We start from the raw sequence: 9,616 nt of genomic DNA, 5'->3' as shown, positions 1-9,616 counted from the left end.
GCTGTCCTCAGTAAAATGCGCAGCACACAATAGCAAATTGGGGTTATAATGCTCAGGAACAGAGTTAAAAAGTAAATGGCAACCACTGTTTCCTGACATCATCCATGACAAAGATGTTTGGGCATGGAGGTGAAAAAAACAGCGTTTCAGGCGGTCGCGCACCGGACGAGAAGCTCAGCGTCGCGCCACGTCTTTAAAATTCAAATACATTATTTTCTCTGAGTGTAGGCACACCGGCGGCACCGTTCGGCATCTGTCCACGGCGCCCAGCTACGTCGTGTTGTACTTGTAAGAATTGTTCTAGACCAGCGGTTCTCAATTCCAGTCCTCACGTACCCCCGCTCTGCATGTTTTGCACGTCTCTCTTTGACACACACACTACACACTGACTAAAATTAAAAAAGTGAAAAAGCATAATAGGACCCCTTTAATACTTTAATTCAGAAAGGACACCTTAAATTGATCGAAAGTGACAGTAAAGACATTTGTAATGTTACAAAAACTTCTGTTTTATATAAATTCTGAACTGAAACTAAATTCGGATATCTTTCTATTTATCAAAGAATCCTGAAAATGCAGTTTCCACAAAAATATTAATCAGCATTAGAATGATTTCTGATGGATCATGTGACTGCTGTAAGAGCTGCTGAAAATCAGATTTATTCATTTAAAGGAATAGATTACATTTTAAAATATATAAAAACAGAAATAAGTTCTTTTGTCATGAACAATTTTGGGCCATTGCTTTCTGCTAATTTCTTCTTTGATAAGCTTTTCCAATTTCTGGAGCACCTAACAGAATCTTCCTTATTTGCCAAAAAAATATTTTATTATATTATATTATATTATATTATATTATTTTATTTATTTATTTATTTTTTATTTTTTTTATTCAGACTTTGAGCCGTTTCAGACAGAAAGTTAGTGTGTGGTTCCATGTATTGATCATTAATCTTTTGAAAATCGACAGGCATTTTTTATTTTATTTTATTTTATTTTCTGCCAATTTCTTCTTTGATAAGCTCATCCAATTTCTGGAGCACCTAACACAATTTTTCTTATTTGTGCCTGCAAAGGCAGACCAATGCACAACTTGCGCACTAAATACGAGGCAAAAACAAAAGTCTAGTTTTAACTTTGTACGTTTACTTTAAATTTGGCCCTTATGGTCCTCTGTCAGGCTCCTTTCTAAGTAGGTTCTGTGTGTTCTTCTTCACCCATCAAGTCTGGACTGCCCTGCTGTTTTAAGTGGATGCGTTGTCATATTTCTACAGGGACATGATAATCACTGATATTACTAGTGCTCTACATGGCTGTAAAGGACAGACTTGCTTCTATATAAGGACTTCTCTGCTCTGCAAACCTTTTTATCTGTCTCAACGGTAGGTCAAATAATGGCCTTTGAAACAGAAATGTGTTGTGGCATTCTCTCCTTTAATCTTTTGTCTCCGTTTTGATATACCATGCAAATTCTACATTTGCTGGGCTGGTAGGTGATGATAGATAAGAACATTGTGTTTAGATGTCCACAGGAGAAGACGTGACCAAACTGTGAACTGTAAAAGAGGGCATAGCAATTGACAAACCCTGTGACAAACTATTCATAAAGCCTGACGTGGAAAGGCATTTTTTTTTTTATCGATCATCACTATTTTGTTTTATTTAAAAAATTTTTTTTTTTATACATTTTCTCATTCAGACTTAGAGCCGAAAGTTAGTGTGTGGTCCCAAGTATTGATCGTTCATCTTTTGAAAATCGACACACATTTTTTATTTTATTTTATTTTATTTCATTTCATTTTATTTTTTATTTTATTTTCAAGTTTTGAGCTCTATCAGCTATGCCAGCCATTATTGTCTATTCTGACCTCTGGAAGACAGATAGTGGAAAAAACTAATTTCATTTTCTCATTGTGCACATCACGTCATTTGGTCTAATTTTTCTGGCCTGGTAAGAGGAATGATGTCATATATTTATGAAAAATCAGACCATTTGGCCAATGCTTGCCCAAATAACGTTAATATTGATCGTTATTATCAAGGCAGAGAATTTATTAGCTGTTGTTTCTAAGAAATACTGTAGATATTTTCTATGCTACCATACAAGCTGATGAAATTTTCATAGTGCACACTCAGTGTCAATGTCTTCCTGTTTAGACCAAAAGACAGAAGTCCTCATTGCCTTGTTCCATCAGTTTCAGGTAGAAAAATTGCAAAAATTGCGTTAGTACAAAAACACAGCAAAGATGAACAACTTTGTCACCATGTCAGAACCCATAGAGCTAAACCAGCGCTGAAAAGAAGCTGTTTCACAGACATCTACCTCTAGAGTGTCTTTACGTCTCTAAAAGGTATGATTGCACATGACGTTCACTTCTTACATGCGTAACAGTGTCTGGTTTCATCTCAGCCTTGATCGTCAAATAACCACCATTCCTCAGAGTGTATGAATTTACTTTAGCCTGACAGCGATTCTGTGGCTGTTACCAAAAAGCGCTGGCCTGGGATATAATTTGATAATAAATAGACCAACAGTTTCCGCAGCATACATTTTGCGCACCTAATGGAGGCACCGGAGTGGCAGGTGCTTAGATCTGTCCTGATTGGACGATAACACAGAAAACACTTCCATTCATTTCATCACAGTCCTTTCTGTTCTCAAAGATGGAAAGGGTTGAGACTAATGACTCGTGAGCAATAAGCAAGTGTTTAAGTAAATCTACTTGCAATGGGGAAAAGCTTTTTCCAAGTGGCATATCAATATTTTAAATAGAGTTTCTTTCGCTGTCTCTGCCTAACTTGATTAGCTGTGTGATGTGTTCTGACAGGCCTGTTGTTCGAAATACCCCATTAACTGTGTCTGTCAGCTTATTTTCCCTCGGTAGGCTGCGTAACACCCATATATTTCATAATTTGTTTTGCTATCAGGGCTGATTTGTAAATGTGCAAATTCTAATTAGTAGCAGCCACTGTTTCTAATTTATTAAATATTAAATGAATCCTGCGGTGGATGCTTTTCTCTTCCCAAGATGGAGGTTTATGCTATGCAAATTTTTCGGCCTTTTAGGTTGTCAGCACTTTTTAAACGCACCGAAATGCTTTTTCCTGGTTTGTTTGTTTTCCCTCTCCAGTCGTCTTCGAGTTAATATTTATTTATCTTAGATCTCTGGCTTTCTTTTTCATCCAATAAAGGCGTCACAGTCTGTTGGGCTTCAATCCTGCCGCTTTGTTTAACTTCATTAAAGCTGTCTTAATCTAAGGCCTAGTCGCTTGTTTCAGAGGCTGCATAATACATCTTCTGAAGTCACTTTGTCACTTACACATTAACAATTGTTTTGTCCATTTTTTCCGCCCCACCCTTCGAGATGGAGCTGATATTACATGCTCATAGTCTGTTCCAGAATAAACCACAAGCATAACCCTGTTTATTTTTAAAATGCCATGTATAATGACCGCTAGCAATAGCGTAAAACCCAAGTCTCCCATGCCGCATGCGATATTAATTCTATTGTTTAGTTAAGATTTTGCTCTGACCGTAGACATCGGATCACATTGTTTTCTCAGTGTGACAGCTGCCTGCGAACTGGACGCGATTTGAAATATGTCATTTGTATTGAATTACCAGACATTTATCGAACACCCACTTATCCCAAGTGAACTTCAGTCCAATTAAGTTTCAAGAAACACATCCATCAAGCTATTGAGGCAGTTAATTTGCCATTGCCTCCTGGATCTGTATTCCCTCCCCGAATCACTGGAATTCACATGAGCATCGTTTCAGCGATGTCATTCGCTTTTCCTTCCTACTGGGCTGCAGCTGGCATGGCCACACTTGAAGCACGCTCACCCCACATGCTATTAAAACATGCTTCCAGAAAAATCCCCCCGTCGTGGACAATTGTGAAAGAAGTCCCCCAGCACTTCCCTTTGTGTGACTGTTTCTGTTGGGGTAATTTCATTAGAGTGCTGCTGTTTGATACTATACAATGAAGTGTGAGACTGAAGGGGGAATGAGGGCATTGTTATGACCTCTCCTGTCTAGTGTAGAGGAGAAGGAACAGATGAAATTAAATAAATAAAGAATTCAAATAAACTAAACAAATTGTACATCTTCAGAGTCCCTGTCTCCCGTCCCAGCACTGATTCAACACCCAAACCATAAATCAAGCAAAAAAGATTTATTTAGGGAACATGGGAAAAACAGTAACAAAGAAAACGGAAGATCTCACATGGAAGCAATTAAATTCAGGAGGGGGTAATGGCCAAAATAACAAACTAAACATAGGTCTAACTATTTTAGCAAACTAAATAACCTAAACACAAAATAACGATGCAAACAAAAGACAATACTAAACCCTTACTACCTATAAACAGGAGAAAAAGTATATCAAACAAATGGCACCCACCTCCCTACAGCTTCCTTAAATTAAAATATAAAGTATTGAGAAAATAGCAAAACAAAACATGAAACAACTTGCCCTGCACTCAGGGGTTCAATGAAAAGAGTCCTATAGCAATCAACAACAAACAAAAAAAGAAACCACACGTCTGCAACAGGCGACAGGGACTCTTCGCAAGAGAGATGGAGGAAAAACCTCCTGCCCCTCAAGCACTGGAAAACTAGCTGGCTTTTATGGTAGGGCACACAGTCAAAAAAGCGAATCAGCAGTGGTTGACACTCAGGATCGCTGATTAACAACAGGCGTTGGCTTTTATGGTAGGGCACACAGTCGCAAGCGTGAATCAGCAGAGGTTGACACTCAGGAACACTGGTTAACAACAGGTGTTGCTACTTAACCTAGGAAAGCAGAAACAATAGAGACACACAACAGGCATACACAAGAATTCGTACGATGACGTAACAGCATCGTGGTTTACGTTCCAAGGTCATTTCAGCCGCCAGGGCAAATCAGAAGGAACTACGCTAGTACTACAAGGAACTCCTTGTTTCTTTGAATGAACAGTACAGCTTCCTAGCTCAGTGTACAATGAAAATGGTTAGATTTCATTCTTTCGTTGTCATTTATGCAACCCAGGTTTACAAAAAAAAAATGTGCCTGTTGTGAGATTTCCGCACAATGATATTGCATTGCTTCTTGCACGTTTTGCGGCAATTTCTAAAGTGAAATGTTTGATGAGTGGCACAAGAGCAAGGTAAACTTTTCTCAGAAACAGATGAATGTGAATATAACAACATTTCATTGTGCTGGTAGTTGTACGTAGTTTGGAAGCAAAATGTCAGATGATTGGTGCCAACTTAGTTCACCCAAAAGTGAAAATCATATCATCATTTACTCACTTTAATGTCATTCCAAACCCAAATAAATAAAAGCCTAAATGAAAACTGCTCATCATATTATAAGCAATTGTTTCTCTTAACAAGATAGGAGTTCATTTAACAACACCTTAATGAACTTTTTTGATCTTTTATGCTTTGGTTAACTATCCCTTTAATGCTCTATCATGTTAGAAAATAACGTACCTACAGTACATTAAATGTTACCCTAAACCTAACTGATAGTGTTAACAAAATTAAATGTAAGATAAAAAAATGCATTTGCTAAGGAAACCATCTAATTTCAGCTTGCTTCGGTGTTAATTACACTTAATTTCAGTGCTGTGGCTCATGATTCACGGGGCCAGAGTGCTTTGCATCGCAAGTGCAACTCGTACTAGGTGAGCTACCGAGCAAGCTTACATTAGAATAGCCATAAATATGGGGCTGGTTATGTGATGCAAACATTAAAATATATTTGTTTAGAAATCATGCATTATGGTAGAAGTGTTCTGAGGTCATATTGTAGTGTTGTGCAAGGCACTGTGGAAAAATAAGTCTTTATTAATTGATAATCTGCTCCTATAATCATAATCTGTGTGCAATGGAATAAAAGTTGTTGGTGATTTATGGGCACTAGTGTTCATTTAAGCTGGAAACTACAGTGAATTATATGTGCACATATGTTTTTGGAGTTGAATTGGAGTAAAAATGTAGATAGAGGTATATTGCATTTATTGCTTAGTTAAGTGTTAAGTTGTTTAGTTAAGCAGCTGTACAGTTGTTATACCTTACAGTTAAAAATGCAGTTTTTAGTGTCTGAATGGGGCAATTGAATGGGAACATAATTACAGTGTGCCAAATCCATGTGGCGAATGAGAAAACACTGATATTAATTATAGAAGAATGAGAAATGATGTGCCGTCTAATTGGTAATCAGTTTGTTTTGTACTTCAGGCTACTTGCATATGAAAATGAATGATGGGCTATTTAACTTAATTTATTCCAGTTTTTACAGACATTTACTGGGCAGAACACATTTACATATTAATCAGTAAAATTACAGATCACAATCACAAATATTAAAGACAAGTAATAAATTGCTTCAACTTATTTCTTTTCATACTGCTCATGAATTAAAGCTGTACAACACATTGCTCTTGTTATACTTTATTTGAGACAATGATATTTAACATACGAACAGAAAGTAGAGAGCACTCAAAATTAATACTGGGTTTCATAAATAATAAAATAAAACCAAACAAACAAACAACAACAACACCAAAACTTGTTTTTGGTTCCATCTTTGGGGTATGTCAGCTATGCAAACTGGTTGTTTCATTATTGTGTATGTGTAACTAGTCTTCTTGGCACGCTAACTGCAGTTAGCAGAGTCTTCTCTCATTAGTACAATTATCCGTGTGAAGAAAACCTGTTTCTGTTTGCTTCTTTTACGCTTTGTCCTTTCTCTTGGCCCCTGCACGATTCTCTCTTTTCTGCATAGAGACAATAGCCCCCCACACTATTTGTCATAAAATCCCTCATTTGCTGGATCCTGAGGAAAGCAGATTATGCTTATTTTTCATTTGGACAGAGGGAGATGGAGCCAGGTGTTTGGCAGCAGTGGAGTGTTCAGGTGTAACCAGGCCGGCGATGGGACATGATGAGTTGGGGCTGATGAAGGATGAGGCGTAGAAGATTTCAGGGAGAGCGGCACCCTGCTGGCTGCTCCCTCAAGAGCACCCCCACTGATCAGGAAGAGGGGAAACTTTCCTTTCTAATCCGTTTGTGCCGTGATCACTTTCTGCTGTCTTAATTAGCTCGTTACGGCCTTGATGAAAATGCAAGGTTTGCAAGCGCAAGGCCTGCTATTCTGCTAAACTCATCAAGATCACTTGTCTTGAGTCTCAAGGTGATCTTTTATCTCACTTCTACAGGTGGAACTTCTTCTTAACTCTTAAAGATCCATTCTCAGCACTTTGATAATATAAAAGTTGAGACATTGTCTTTACGGCCTAATACAGGGGGTTTCAAACTTTTTAATGTCAAGGACTCCCAAATATGATGATCTCTCTCAAGGACCACTACTAAAACATAAAGGCAGGTATGTATTTTTTCATATCAAAAGACTTATACTGTGAGAGAAAAATAAAAATGTGCTATTATAAAGAAAACATAGCTTCGTAATTAAATAAGGGGCCTTTACGTTGTCATTGTACTAAGGCAAATTATTACAATTTTTACATTTATGCATTTAGCTTTTTTATTCAAAGTGACTTACAAAAGCGATTTGTCAAAGAGTCAACAATAATCATAATATACAATGGCAATAAGGAAATATTAATACTTTAAAATTATTTACTTTGTATAAAGTTTATAAAGTCTATTTGGCTTTTTTCTACTTCAGAGAAATGTTAGATGTAAACATCTAAAAAATAAAGATTTCCAATTTAATTGCATATTTCAGTATATGCATATTTGCATATTATGCAGATATATTTCTGTTTCTACAAACTAGGACTGTCAATAGAATAAAATAACTCCAATAAATCTCATGATGAGTATTATTATTATTTTTTTTAAATAAAAGCAATATTTAAAACAGAATAAAACAATAATATCATCAAATTCTGTAAATGTGTTAAAACTAATTGTTTTAAACATTAATTTAATATCTTGAGTTAAAATAAAGCAATAAGCCCCATGAAGCCGTGGTTTACAGTGAATTTATAACAGCTAAGGGGTGTTGTTAAAACCCCCTTCACGGGGCTTATTGCTTTTATAAAACGGTTATTCCATATACATAGTAAGGTTTCACAGAATAAAACAGAGCAAATAAAATTTAATGATATAAATAAAAACAGTATTCTTCCACCAAACAATGTAGTTCCTCAGAAACAGTTGTGGTTCCAACAAAGTGGTTGCTGAGCAACACACAGAAGTAAACAAAGGTGTATGTTTGTAGTGAAATTTACAACAGCTTTGAACACGGCTCAACCAATCAGAATCAAGGACCGGAACTATCTGTTTTATAATGTTCTTTTTTTAACACATTAATTTTTCTTTTTTCTAGCATGTTCTGATTTTCTAATATTTTGCAGACCCCCAGCATGCTCTTCATTTGACCCTGATCTAATATGTGAGTTATTAAATATTTAAAATCTGTCTTATTTTCCAGTAAAAATATTGAAACATTTAATTTTTAAAACATTTAAACAAATCGAGAAAAAAAAATAAGCACACAAACATTAAAAAAAACAAACATATTTTACACAACTTTGCTTTTCTGTATCAAGAATTAGATTTTTTTAATACTAGAAATCCAGATGGGAAATAATAAAATAATGATAATTAAATAAAAAATAAAATAAATATTTTGCATAGATTTAAATATACAATAACTTACTAGGAGATAGTAGATCACTGGTGAAACTACTGGTGAAAATACTTGACCACTACCCAAAATTGATGGAAGGGGCACTTCCAGTCAAATCCATATTCCATCCTTATAAACTATCAGCACTATCTCAAGAGTCTTCAATGCATGCAAACAAGACCAACAAACAGGCTAACTTGTTCTTTTTGAAGATGGTCATTGTCCAACTCCATTCTCGCTCATCATACCACAGCTTGATGCTGAGTCATGCATGTCTAATGGGGCAGGCAGACTGCAGAGAGTCTCTGTCTTCAGCCGGTTCCTCAGACACACTCCACGACAGCCTTTCCCTGGGGAGAATAACATGGAGGCAGCTAAAACATGCCTAAGCACTGTCTCCCTGTATCAGAGGAAGCAGCACGCATGACGACGCCCAGCGGAACCTAGCGAGGACCATTATTCCCAGCCTCAGAGATCCACCTGTACCCAGCCTTCAGGGAAAAACGCTCTTCACAAAGCCTTCTGTTTACGCTGGATTGAGGACTGACGGGATATGAAGGTATAAACTGCACTTGTTTGTAAAGACGGTGAAGGGGGCTTGACGCAAACACCCATAAACCTTTAGATAACGTTAACGCCACGTAAAACCTAGACACTACGTGAGCTTTCTCTCTCTCTTTGATGCCTCGAAAATGTCCTACAGTGAAATAAAATACTACGCCTTGAGCAAACCGCTGGGACTTGTCGGTAGACTTCTCCCATGTCCTAATTACCATCAGCAGGCTTGATGGACAGTCAAACCATCTGAAATCAAGCCTCAAGAGGACTCTGCTAAGTTAACTAATAAAGGCCTAGTGGTTAATACTCTCCTGAGAGGCCTGACAGACCTGTAAATCAGTCCTTCTACATCCTTTTATCTGTGTAGTCCACAGTCTGATCTTTACCTGGAGAAACTCCATGCACTT

Source organism: Sinocyclocheilus anshuiensis, unplaced genomic scaffold (genome assembly GCF_001515605.1).
Source record: "Sinocyclocheilus anshuiensis isolate Anshui unplaced genomic scaffold, SAMN03320099.WGS_v1.1 scaffold1530, whole genome shotgun sequence".
In the NCBI taxonomy this organism is placed as follows: domain Eukaryota; kingdom Metazoa; phylum Chordata; class Actinopteri; order Cypriniformes; family Cyprinidae; genus Sinocyclocheilus; species Sinocyclocheilus anshuiensis.
Note: the sequence above shows the minus strand (reverse complement) of the source record.